This window comes from Lactuca sativa, chromosome 7, assembly GCF_002870075.4.
Source record: "Lactuca sativa cultivar Salinas chromosome 7, Lsat_Salinas_v11, whole genome shotgun sequence".
NCBI lineage: Eukaryota > Viridiplantae > Streptophyta > Magnoliopsida > Asterales > Asteraceae > Lactuca > Lactuca sativa.
The window spans coordinates 201,511,913-201,525,429 of record NC_056629.2 but is presented as its reverse complement, the minus strand read 5'-3'; positions in this window follow the sequence as shown (position 1 = coordinate 201,525,429).

The window sequence follows — 13,517 nt, the reverse complement described above, 5'->3', positions numbered from 1 at the left end:
CTGACAACAGACTATAGTTAAACACATCAAATTAGTCCCGTCTTGGCCAAGCACTTAGGGTGTCATCAGTAAATCATTGAGGGGCCCACATATATCGCTTTTATCCGACTTTGGGTAAAAGGAATTGATAAACTTTGACTCAATGCTCGCTTGTACCTACTCATCAAATAAAACACAACAATATGTTTTATAACACCAAGTTACTGGTGTGTTTACATATTATCAATGTGCAACCAACTTGCAGAATACAACTCACATGTCTCGGTTTCATGAATATAAGATATTATCGTCTCACTAATCACCCATGATAAAATCCCTGAAGTGATTCAAGTGAGCATGGGTTTAATCCAATACTCTAATCTTATAGGAGCACTCATGAACCCTGCATCAAACTTTTTCTATGTCTAAAACACTTTAGACAATCTACAGTCAGATTCATGACAATCTTCTTTCATACCTACTTCCAAAGTATGATCAACTGTGGATGGTTTGAATAATCTTATTATTTAGGATGTCAAAACATGCAAAGTGAAACATAATAATATTCCTAATCCCATATGGCCCCAAACGTTTTAGTATAAATAAGACACCTTTATTTAATCACCATATTGATTACACATTATTCATTGTTTCGGGTAATCAACTTATTACTTGATTTATAACAACAATTGTGTCATGCACTAAGCATGCACACTATGTTTACTTATGGTTCATACTTTGTGAAATAGATTAATTGAACACATTTCCAATGATACTCATTTCACAACTCCTAATCCTTATTGTTAGTGTATGAATACAATATTCTTGCCACTACTAGAATATGTTAGATTCTAACATTTTATGCCATGATCCATTTCGTAATCTTCTTTCACAAAAGTCACCAAGACTATTCCAATGAAATTACAAGGTTCTCTATTCACAATTGTTACAAGACAATTCCATAGATATGAAGTCTCAAATTCAAAGTACATTCCTTTGAACATCCTTCTTGCATAAAATTTTCTAAACATAGACATAAATTCATAACGTCCAACTCCCAATATGGAAACAATTCCATACTTTCCATATGACAACTCATTCTAAGTAGATTCTTATCTATTCATAATAATGCCAATATGGTCCATCGATTACTATACCCGCAACTGCTCACAAGCAACCAATCCTTGGCGAACCTTAGATTGTGGTTGACAGTTGTTCAATTATTTTAATCAAACCGGTTCTAGTCCCTTTTCCCTCTTAATGCCATAGGCATTTGGAAAATTTTAGAACGGTCGAATATTACAGCATATGCAATCGATCCTATACCCGAAGCGTACGGGACACGATTCATAAAGAAAAACATGATACTTTACCAGTTCCTTGCTATAATATTGCCATATATAGAATCCTTTTAAGTTGAATCTTTTCAAAATAACATCCATATATGTCTTTTGACTAAATTTGATTAAAATTTCTCGATCCAAGCTTTTAGATTTCGAAACGAAGTATATATTCTCTCCTTTAATTATAACAAAACAAATTTTCAACCCCTGCAACTTTGCAAAGTGAAACTTTGGTTTTCTATAATTAATATTGCTAACATGAAACACTTAAAATAATAATCATGCTCCCACTAATATGATAATTATATCCATACCGGCATAACATTTAAGCTCCCAATACCTTCGACACGTATTCAGAAAATATTTGGACTTCTTGACTTCCAAAGTTCATATTTCTAATACAATATGCTTCGATAAGCCTTTATCTAAGCTTCTCAAACTCATACACCTTTCCTTAGATAGCTCATATATATGTCTAAACAATTTCAACACTTATAGCAATAAGTCTTAAATGTTTAAACTAATTGCCAAATCTAACAATTCGAATTATGAAGCGGGATGACGTAATCATAACCGAATGTGAGAATGCAATTTACACAATCTCTATCTCCTTAAAATCTCTCTTAGTGAAATCGTTTCCTCACAATCAGTTTCATGAAGGAGAGAAACCTTACGACACTTAGATTTTATGGTGTATGTGTTCCTATCCATGTGAAATTGTCATAACCATAATCATCAGATATTTTGTACACAATTGCTATCTCCTTAAAATCTCTCTTAGTGAAAGCGTTTCCTCACATTCATTTTCATAAAGGAGAGAAACCTTACGACACTTAGATTTTATGGTGTATGTGTTCTTATCCATGAGGATTTTCATAACCATAATCATAAAATAATGTTTGTGAAAAATTCAAACTCTTATGGACAAAACTTGTTCATTCTTAATTTCTTGCCATCAAGGGTCCCACCATTGCTTCCAAGTTATTTAGCAGCTCACCTATACTAGTCAATGTACTTTCATTGAATAAGGTGCTTACCCTTATGCAATCAATTGAGAACTCGTAGAATCATATGCATAAGTAACTTTACTGGAATGGCATAGAAATAAAAATTTGTCAACACGATAGGTTACAAACCTCAAGTCGTGCGCGGGTGTCTAATAGGTTTACTCTTGATTAGTTCTTGAACCTTTTCAAGATCATTTAGACTCCCACTAACCTCTTGACAAATAAGATTCTCTTGTCAAGAAATATTTCTTGACAAACAATTATTCAAGAGTTAGTGCGGATTTTTATCAAGACAAACCACTGCAGACAATTGGTCTTAGTTGGTCTTTCTCTTATCCAAGACATCACAACTTACCAATTTCAATCGTGAAAGAGTAAGAAAAACAATTTTCTACTCTACATTTGATGAGTGTGTTAAAAGATCTTAAGAGGTGTCACTCACATCAAAATCTTAGAGTATGACTCTAAGACATCATTTCAGAACGAATTATGACTCATCCTTTTTGATTTAACCATTTCAACAATTTTCCGATTCCTCTTCTTATCCATACTAGTGCACTAAGGTGTCATTAGAGGATCAGTTGTGACATGGTTCTTAATCATTAAGACGATCATAAAACACGATACGAAAGTACTCTCCCATTTTTTCGGACTAGAGAAACTTTTATCTTTTTGCCTTATTGATTCTTCTTATTCGTTCTGCCATTCATTGAAAGTCTTTCAACAACTCAGAATTACACTTAATATTATTAGTATAGCCATATTTACTAAGCTTTAGTAAATCATGACAAATAATTTATTGTTCTTTGTGGTGGACTTGACCAGTGCACAACATTGTGTACCAGTTCTCCTACTCCTTCACTTGACATTTTTGTCATGGAATTAGTCTTGATTTTCCAAAAATGAAGGTTCTCATTCATCATACAATACAAGTTGTATGATTCCAAGTTTCTGTCCAATTGAAACTTTGGCGACACGAATCTTTCCTTATTTGATAAATTCTTGACATTACCACAAATAACATATGTAAGAATCACATCCATTTCAACATTGCTAAAATAGAAATAAACATCTATTTTTCATACATGCCATTGCAAGGAAGTATAAATAAGACAAAAAACCTAAATTTATTTTAGTTATAAAAGGTGCGGAAAAACTTGTCCTTAAAATGCAATTCAAATGAAAACTATACTATTACATATTCTTAAGCAATCTATCATAACTCTAAACTAGCAGCTCCAAAAATCCGATCATTAAATAATGCGATCAAAATCCATTTCTTCGCGATCAGACTCAGCTCACTTCTTCCTTTATGCTTCCTCTGTTTTCTTCGATCCTACAAAACACCAAATGAAATCTTATCACATCATGTATTTAGAATCTCCAAATTGGAACTTAATAGAGTTAGATAGTGGATTTTCCCTAAAGAAGAGTCATACATATTAACTCTCGCATCTCTTAGATCTCTTAGGTAGTCAGGGCAGCTTCATAACCAATGCCCCCTCTTTTGGCAGTAGAAACGTATGGATTCTTTTGGAATGGTACATGGGACTATCTCAGAATCAGCCTCTCTCCTGTGTAGAGAAAACTTTTCAGGACTTCCAATGTTGCCATTTCCCATAGAAGGATGGGACATTGATTTACCAGAAAAATTTGCTTGACCATTGCGCCAAATCATCGCTGATTCAGTAGTAATAAGCAAATAAGTCAAATTGATGAGGGTTACTTAGTGGTCCATCACATAGTACTCTCTAATGAACTCACTATATGATTTGGGAAGTGACTGAAGAACCAACTCAATAGCCAACTTCCTTGAGACATCGACAACTAACATTCCCAATCTATCAATATGCAACTTCATATCCAAGACATGAGCACATACAGACTTTCCATCTTCATGTCTTTCTTCCAATAGGGCTTGAGTGACCTTGAACTTTTCAAGTCTTCGAACATATGGGTCAGGGAGAATTATCAGAGGAGGTGGAGGAAGTGAAGCATGATTTCCATTTCCACAATCCAATCGTGGAACATCATCTTCATGTAGAAAACTTTTTCTAATGGATTCAGGAAGATCATAGTCGTCAGACTTTGACATCTACAAAACGGGAGAGCTTAGTTGATTGAGTCCATAATAAAACACCAAAATGAGATTAGTTCTAGGACCCAACACAATATTGTACAATTTGGAAGAGGGATGCCGTAATCCAAATTGCAAAACATTTGAAGGTAGGTAAATGACAATTTACCAAATTCCACCATGAAAAAAAAATGAAAATTATGTTTTAAATGAACTGAAACTCCTAGATCTTTTGAGATTCATTGAACTATTCAATGACATGTTTAAATCTCGAGTGTGCCTGTCGTTTGTCACTGTGATGCTGAGGATCACAAATAAGTTGTGGATAACCATGCAACTATACATGGTGCCCCCAATGTTACAATCACCTAATCAACATGCGGGTTAACCACACACGCTCCATCAATCTATGACCAAGATCCAGTCACCATTTGCCACCTTTGCTTAGAGCTAAATTAGTGTGCCGGTTAACCACACACACTCCACTAACGTCTTAGCTAGGGTACAAAGTGTAATTTCATGGATTAGCACCAATTCCACATTTTTCCTAAAGTAAATAATATTTAGGAATTTATAAAAGTGTTTAGTTACTTCGTATTTCATTATACTTATAATGGAAAGTTGTGTCCTATCCTACCCGTTCGGTTAACAACCCTCCACTAGTAAAGAGTGCGGTGGATAAGAGTTGATACTCATTGAATCGCCATTTTATAGGAAATTTTCTTACACACCCCTTGTAGAACAGCTTCGTGAATGAGGCCTAGTAACGGTAAGACTGACTCTTTACTCATACATATATAATATTAGACTTTTAATTTTATATATAGTATAAGTATGTATTATACACCTTTAAAATACTAGGTGGTCTAATTTAGTAAATTATACTTTTAATTTAATTAAAGATAAACCATATCATTATTAATTTATTAACTTTATTTTAACTATAAAATTAATTAATTTAATAAAATCATAAGGGTGTAATTTGAACTTTTTTAAAAACTAGGGTCTAGAATTTAAATTACAAAACTTGAGGGCATGTTTTGAAACTTTTAAAAACTATCTAGATCAAATTACAAATAATTAAATTAAGCAAATAATTGGTAATTATCTAAATTTGACCTAATTCATTTTCTTACAAGATAATTCAAAACAAAATTACAAATAATTAATATTTATCTTATAAAACAAGTAATTATCTTAATTTTGACAATTATCTTCTATTTTCGGAAGAATAATCACCAAATATTGATAAAATTCAGATTTTATTAATGAAAAATGTTTTTGGTAATTATCTATCATCAAAATAAGCCAAAATCCGAAAAAATTCCAAAATATCCTTTGTCTGACACCCTGGACTCGCCGAGTCAGGATGACTCGCTGACATCATCCATTGACTCGCCGAGTCAGGTCGGGCAAAGGGTAGAAAAACGATTTTCAGCAAGATGAACAAACAAGGCATCAATACAATAGAAACCAATCAAGACTCTGATATTACTGATGTGTTTTAGACAAAAGAACATCTTATGTGCTGATACAAACCCTAAAGCTTGGATCTAGTTTTCTCTAGTGTACATGTAATTCATCCACAAATTAAGATCCCTAGATCTAGCATACATATTTCGAAATTATCATATAAGATCAGATCAAGATGATTACCTTTACAAGAATGGATTGAATCTTCTTTTCTTGGAGCTTAGAGTCACAAATGTCACTCCTCTAATGGATTACAAACACAATGAGCAAGAGAATGAATTATGAGAGGGAGGAAGAGCACCAAAAATGATTAAGAACTTTTAGGGATTACTTCCACTCATTTTTAGGGCCTTAGGGGTTTCTTATATAGTGAGGCTAATAGGGTTTTTAACTAGGAAACCCTAATCTGATTGCTTAGGCCCTAAGCAGCCCATGGACTCCCTCCTTAGAAGCCTTGGATGAATTCTAATGGGTTTCCCCATAGATTTCGTCCACACCAACTCCTATGGAGTCCATTATCCGAATATTCAACTATCATACAATTGACAGTTCTGATCCCCTTTATTTAATTAATGACTTTTAGCCACGTAATTAATCCGTGACTAATATTAATTAAACAATATGATTTCTCCTTTAATATATTATTCATATAATATATTAATAACCCATAATAACCTCTCTCTCTCTCTCCATAAATCATCCTATCAAGTTGCTTTGGTGAAGGCAATCCAAAAGGACCATGCACAACCGGGTCAAGTACAGAGCGAATATATTTACGGGCTTAGACACTAATCTAACAATATAACCACCAACATACCACTTACCATAAAGCTAACTATCATACCACATATCCCTACTACAACTAGTGTACCACATAGCATAAAATTGGCCAGCCTTGGTGCCTTAGACCCATTGGTATGGTGGTATGGTGAGAAGACTCACCTCGCACTGCAGAAGCTTCCCGCATTAATTCCTTAGCTGCTGCCCCGCCAACTTCCTGAGCTGCCACTACCAATCAATATAACCAATTAGAAATTGGGTCACATACCATAATCCCTAATCCATGCATGGAGTAAAATGACCATTCTACCCCTGGTCCAGTATGATCCAAAACTAAGGCCCAAATCCTAAACAAAAGCCCGATTGGGCTCAAAACCATTGCTTGGACCAACCTGAGGCCCAATACACACCAAACCCGTAACTGATTAGTAAGCGAGACGTACTCTTCTATACGCTAAGCGTACTAGCTGAATAGAATGGCGATTGAATGGGTATCCACTCTTATCCACCAAACCCAACTTACTCCTCTGTTAAGCCACTTTTCCATTAAGTGCCAACTACTCTACTCTAAAAACTACAATTATAGATCCAAGTCCTCTTCAAGGTCTTAAACCATAAAGTTGCTTACTTGATGGTGGCAACTCTATGCCTAAGAATCGGATTTCAACCATAAAGTTCCATCCTTGGGACCAAAATGAACTAAATCTCCCAATGGGAGATCTAAGAGATGAATGATCAAGATCAAAGCTTTATACCTTCATCAAGTTGAGAATGAGTCCCAAAAGCCAGATCCACAAGCTCCTCCTTGATTCCCACCTTGCCAACAAGCTCCATCTTCTTGAAATGCACCAAAACCACCAAAAATGCACCCACAAATCTCACAACACTCTTGGATAAATCTACCACTTGAATTTAGGGTTTAAGGCTCGAAGAATGAAAGGGAGGCGCACCCCCTCATAATTAAGGTGCTTTAAATAGTGAGCCAACCCTAAAAATTAGGGTTTTGGAGATCCTGGATCTACGTTGTGCTTAATTCCCGTACGATGGGCTTATGTCTTAAGCACCCACGATTCCTTATCCAACACTATGTTGGGCGTACTCACCTGGCTGCCACCTTGCATGCATCGGATGAAATGCAAAATTTTCTATTCAGGGACATATTTTGCCAACAACTTCAAAGTACTATAACTCCTTTGTTTTAAGTACGTTTCTGACGATCTTTATATCCACGAAAAGGTGGCATGAAGCCCTACGCTCCTAGCTACACCCCAAGCCTTAAAATTTTTCAAGTAAAACCCAAGACCCATAAAAGACCGAATCATCAAATTATGCTTATACCCTTTGCCTTCGAAGACATAATCCAAAACTTTCAAAACCGGGTGTTACAACTCTCCCCCACATCAATTAGATTTCACCGTCGAAATCATTCCTTACCATTCCTCACCCCAAATAACTAGGGACTCATGGCCACATCCCTGAGCATACCATATCCTTCCAAGGAAGCCAAAACCAACCCTCATAGGGTTCTAGAACCCGAAGATGAACGAATTCCTTGCAACCTGATCACATCTGCATCATCCGAAATTTGAAGTTCGAGATGGTCTGTGTCCCTGACAAACTGCCCACATCGAATCCACATCTAACTGATTTCACAAGAAGCCAGCCTAGATAGAATACTTCCCACTCGAAATACCTTGAGGCTTCCTAAAGAACAAAATCACCGTCAACTACGACTACCGAATAACAAGCAATTCCACACACAGACCCCAAATCGCTGAAGTCGCTCATAATGCTCTGGCTGCCGCATGGCTACTTTCTTGGAGAACACTTGGGGACCTCCCTGGTCCCAACCTGTCTGCCAACTATTCAGAACACCATACACCTACCCGATTGTTGTGCCAAAAACACAATCAATAGTCCCCTGCGGCCTATGAAGAATACATCGTCTAACCAAAACTACCCTATCTCCTTCAGTCCATTTGATCCATCCGATCGAGATAGGTTGACAACATGTCGCCATTGAATCGGTCACAAAAAGGTGAATACTACCAAAATAGTTGCAGTCTTACATCATACTCGACCTCCTTCGACCTACCGTTTGCTGATTCCGACATGTCGTGGCTCTATTACGGATAAAGCCACCCGAGACACATCACAATGGCTTAAACTACCAGAAAACCACCCTGTTCACCACTTTGGAATTTTTCCCTCAATGCCATTGGATTATAGATGCCCCACATCCCATCTCACTAAAACAAAATGATACACGAATAACGATTCGAGTTCCTATCCAAATTCGAATTGTTACTCCGCTCCTATCCAGAGATCCTCGAATTAGCATTTGCATAATGCACCTTGACTTCCCGTCATCCTTTATTTGACCGATTAATAAATACCCTTATTCTTTATTTGCATAATGCACCTTGACCACCAGATTCTTTTGAGATCCAATATCAGGGCTACCCAGTTGTAGCCCTACAGAAACATGCATTACTTGACCACAAGATCTTGTATAAAAAGGTCCAACCCTTAGCTCAGCAGTCTCAACCGATTCCATCCTAAATTCCCATAACCATCCAGGCTCGCCCCCGAATAACTGATCGGTCAATGAACTCTGGTCCTGATCCTAACTAAGATGTGGCTCTCCCACAACCTTGTGAACTAGCCTGCCCTAGTCCAAATCAACTGAAAGAATCCGTAAACGCTACGACACCCCTGCAGTCTTGCAGCACTCTCTGCTGCTAGTGAATGCTATGGCTCCCCCGCAATCTTACAACACGATACGCTAACTGACCATTAGTGAATGCTACAACTCTCCCATAGTCTAACATCACTTTTACCCCAACCGATCATTAGGGATTGCTACGGCTCCCTTGTAGTCTCACAACACTTTCACCCTTGTTGTAGCCCTGGATACCTCGACGATTCTCCCCCACTTAGATTCAACTAAGTCCGCTCGGCACATGAAAATTGAAGGATTCCCAATTCTCATTGCATTCCAATGTTCACCTTGTAGACGGTCGGTGCTTACCAAAGCTAGCACACCAAAAATATGCTTGCCCAAATAGCACACTTACTGAAATCCAACTAACACGTCTTGTATCCCAACAACATCAATGACTTCAAACGCTTAAAAGGCGTTATCACGCTCAGATCTAGGAGCCCAATGAACGGATAGTCTAACATAACCTCAGCGACAACTCTCTCTTCCCTCGCTAATCCCGATGGCTCTTCCAAACATAAATTCTTAGACTACTGGAAACTAGTCATCACTCCTCGTTCAAGCCGTTGAACCAACCCCGAAAATGACTGGAGCAGGTGTACTCACTTCTCCTACCTGATCGTTAGAAAGTCGAACTCCTTGTCGTTCACTTGAACACAACAAAAATATAACGGGATTACTCCCTATGGGCAATCCCTAAAGACGTGGTCAAACCTGCTATACCTATAGCAACCTAGATCACTGAACATATTTCGACAACGATTCAGAGCAATCACGGTAGACGCGGAATCCGCTCCGCAAGATACATCCGTCTGAAGTTCTCTTAAATATTCCTCGACATGCTGAATGGAATCTGAAAACCCTTGTTAACCCAGACAATAGAAGAAAACCGACCCGGGATCCAGGTTATCACAATACCCAAGCGATACAAATACCCGTTATCCACCGGAAATGGCCGAAGATAGCACATCGGCAAACATCTGAAGGAATCCTTTGTTGGATTAATGTCTAAGTCCATAACTATATTTGGTAAGACTTGACCCAACCCGGCATGGTCCATTTGGGTTGCATACCATCATGCACTTGAATGAGAGAAATAAGACACTTATGGTTATTAATATATTATAAGTTCTAGTATATTAATAATAAGAATAATAAGATTATTTAATTAGTATTGATCAAGAATTAATCTAGGATTAATTAAGTGATCAAAAGAAGACTAATTAAATATATGGGTTGATTGTGTAAATCATCCATACTTGTATAGTGGGCTAATGCTCCATGGATAATCAAGTTGGGCTAAAACCCATAGGATGGTCCATGGATGCTCCATGGTGTATTTGAACCCATGGATCCAAGGAAATGGAAAGTCATGACAATTAGGGTTTGCCCTAATTGTAACACTATATAAAGATATTATTCTTGGCAAAATCGGCACTAGTATTATTCTAGAGAGGGCTAGCCGATTTCATGAGTTGTAAGAATTCTCTCAAGTTATTCTAAGTGTTTTGATGATTGTGATTCCATTTGAGGTGTCACACTTGGGGCACTAGGCACTCAAGCTTCATGAAGACATTCTACACCAAAGAGGTATGTATTCTATCTTGCTATAGTCATTGTTATGTATGCTAGATTAGGATAATACCTTGGAAGTTCTTATTTGCATGTATAATAGAGAAAACATAGATCCAAGGTATTTAGGGTTGCATGTACACTTAGGAGTGTTAGAATGCGCAAAACCCTTCAGTGGTATCAGAGCCACGGGTTGTTTTCTGTTATATTGATGCAAATATTTTATTTTCAAAGTTGAAAAAAAAAAGAAAAAAAAACATGAAGTTCGTCAAATTTTAAGATAATTACTTGTTCTTGTGAAAAACTAATTATTTGTAAAATTTGAATAATTTGCTTTATGAGTTGAATTAGGTCAAAATTTAATAAAACATAAAATAATATGATTATTTTATTAGTTTTAAAAGTTTGATCTAAAGAGTTTTATTTTTTGAAACCTCCATAAGTTATGGATATGAAAAGGTTTTAAAAAAAAATTGATTCAAAGTTTTATGGAGTTACAAAATTTGGTGTTAATGTTTTAAAGGATTCCATAACTAAAGAATAAGTTATGGATCACCAAAAGTTTTTTGTGTTACCTTGTTTTATGAGTGAATTTAGATTAATGAATAAAATTATGTGATAGTTGGTTTTAATCCAAATTAATCTAAGAATTGATTCTAAAATGTGTTTTTGTAACTTGTCCTCAAGTTATATGAAAAGTCACATTTAAGAATCATAAAACTCATAAAAATTGGCAAAGGTTACAAAAATGAAGAGTCTAGTTCTAATTAAATGGTTTTATGACTCCATAACTTGTCCTCAAGTTATGGAGGACCAAGAGTCTCTTCATTTAATAAAATAAAATAAAGTAAAAAAAGGTGTAACCTTAATTAATTCCATAAGTTATAAAATAAAGAAAAGTTAATTCTTTTATTAGTTTAAAGTCTTCCATAACTTGTCCTCAAGTTATGGAACTTGAAGAGTTTTTGGATTAAAACTACTTTAAACACATAAGTTATGGAATTAATTAGTTTTGAATAGTTTCAAAACTTGCCCTCAAGTTTTGGAATTTGTAAAGTTTTCTCTTATGAATACTTTAATTCCAAGTTAGCCCTTAGAATTTTAAAAGTTAAAATTCAACCCTTATACTTTATAATATTATAAGTTAATAATATATATATGTATAAGAGTAAAGTCAGTCTTACCGCTAGTACGCCTCATTCACGAAGCCGGTCTATAAGGTGGGTATAAGGTTGTTGCCTATAAAATGGCAACTTAATGGGTGTCCACTCTCACCCACCGCTTGCTTGACTGGTGGAGGGTCGTTAGCCGAACGGGTTTGACAGGACTAGAATTCTCCCTTCATTAAAAGTATTAATGAAAATACTAAGTAACTAAACTTTTAATAATACCCAATCTTAGTTACTTAGGAAAATGTGAATAAGGTGCTAATCCATGAAATTACACTTTGCACTTTGTTTAAGTCGTTAGTGGAGCGTGTGTGGTTAACCGGCACACTAACTTGGACTTAACAAGGTAGGTAAAGGGTGACTTAATATTTATCATAGTATCGATGGAGCGTGTGTGGTTAACCGGCACATCGATTGAGGGGTAATTTATTAAGGGTACCAAGTGATTTGCATGGTTACTTCACACCTTGTTTTGTGATCCTCGGCATCCAAGTCACAAAACCTGAAGGGCACACTCGAGATTGAAACATGCCTTTGAAAAGTTCAATGAATCTCAAAGATCTAGGAGTTTCAAAACCAATTAAAACCTAATAATACATTTCGTTTGTCTTGGTGGAAATTGGTGAATCGTCATTCACCTACCTTCAAATATTTTATAGCTTGGATTACGGCATACCTCTTCTAAGTTATAAAATAGTTTGTTGGGTCCTAGCCTTAATATTTCATATTGGGTGTCATATTAAGGACTTTAAATCAACTATCTTGAATATCTCCCAAAAGATGTCTGGTTTAGACACCTATGATCTTCCCAAATCTCTTGAAACAAGCTTTCCTAAATGAAGATGATGTCCCTTGGAAATCATACTTCTTTCACCTCCTCCAGTTCTTCTCCCCAACCCACAAGTTCTTGAAAAGTTTAAGGTCACTCAAGCCCAATTGGCAAGGCAAGGTCTAGGTGTGATCACATCTTGGAGATGTAGTCACATATTGACAAGCCGGGAGAGTTGGGTGTCAAAGTCTTGAGAAAGTTGGTGGTTCAATCACTTTCTAAGTCACATAGTGAGTTCTTTTGGGACACCTATGAAACAGACTATGACAAGACCCTTAATGATCTTATCTATTTGTTAAGATCAACTTCCTTATAACTCAATGGACATTGACAATGATGACATTGGATATCCAGTAAAGCTCTCTCTTCCCAGTGGAAAGGGATCAGCCATAGTCAACTCGGTTGACCAAATGGTAAAGAGAAAAGCTAAGTCTGTGATAGTCCCGTGTACCATTATCAAAGGGTCCATATGTTTATATTGCCAAAGGAAGGGGCATTGGTTACGAAGCTGCCAAATTTACCTAAGGATGAAAAAGTCAATAAGTTTGACTCTACTTCAGATAAAG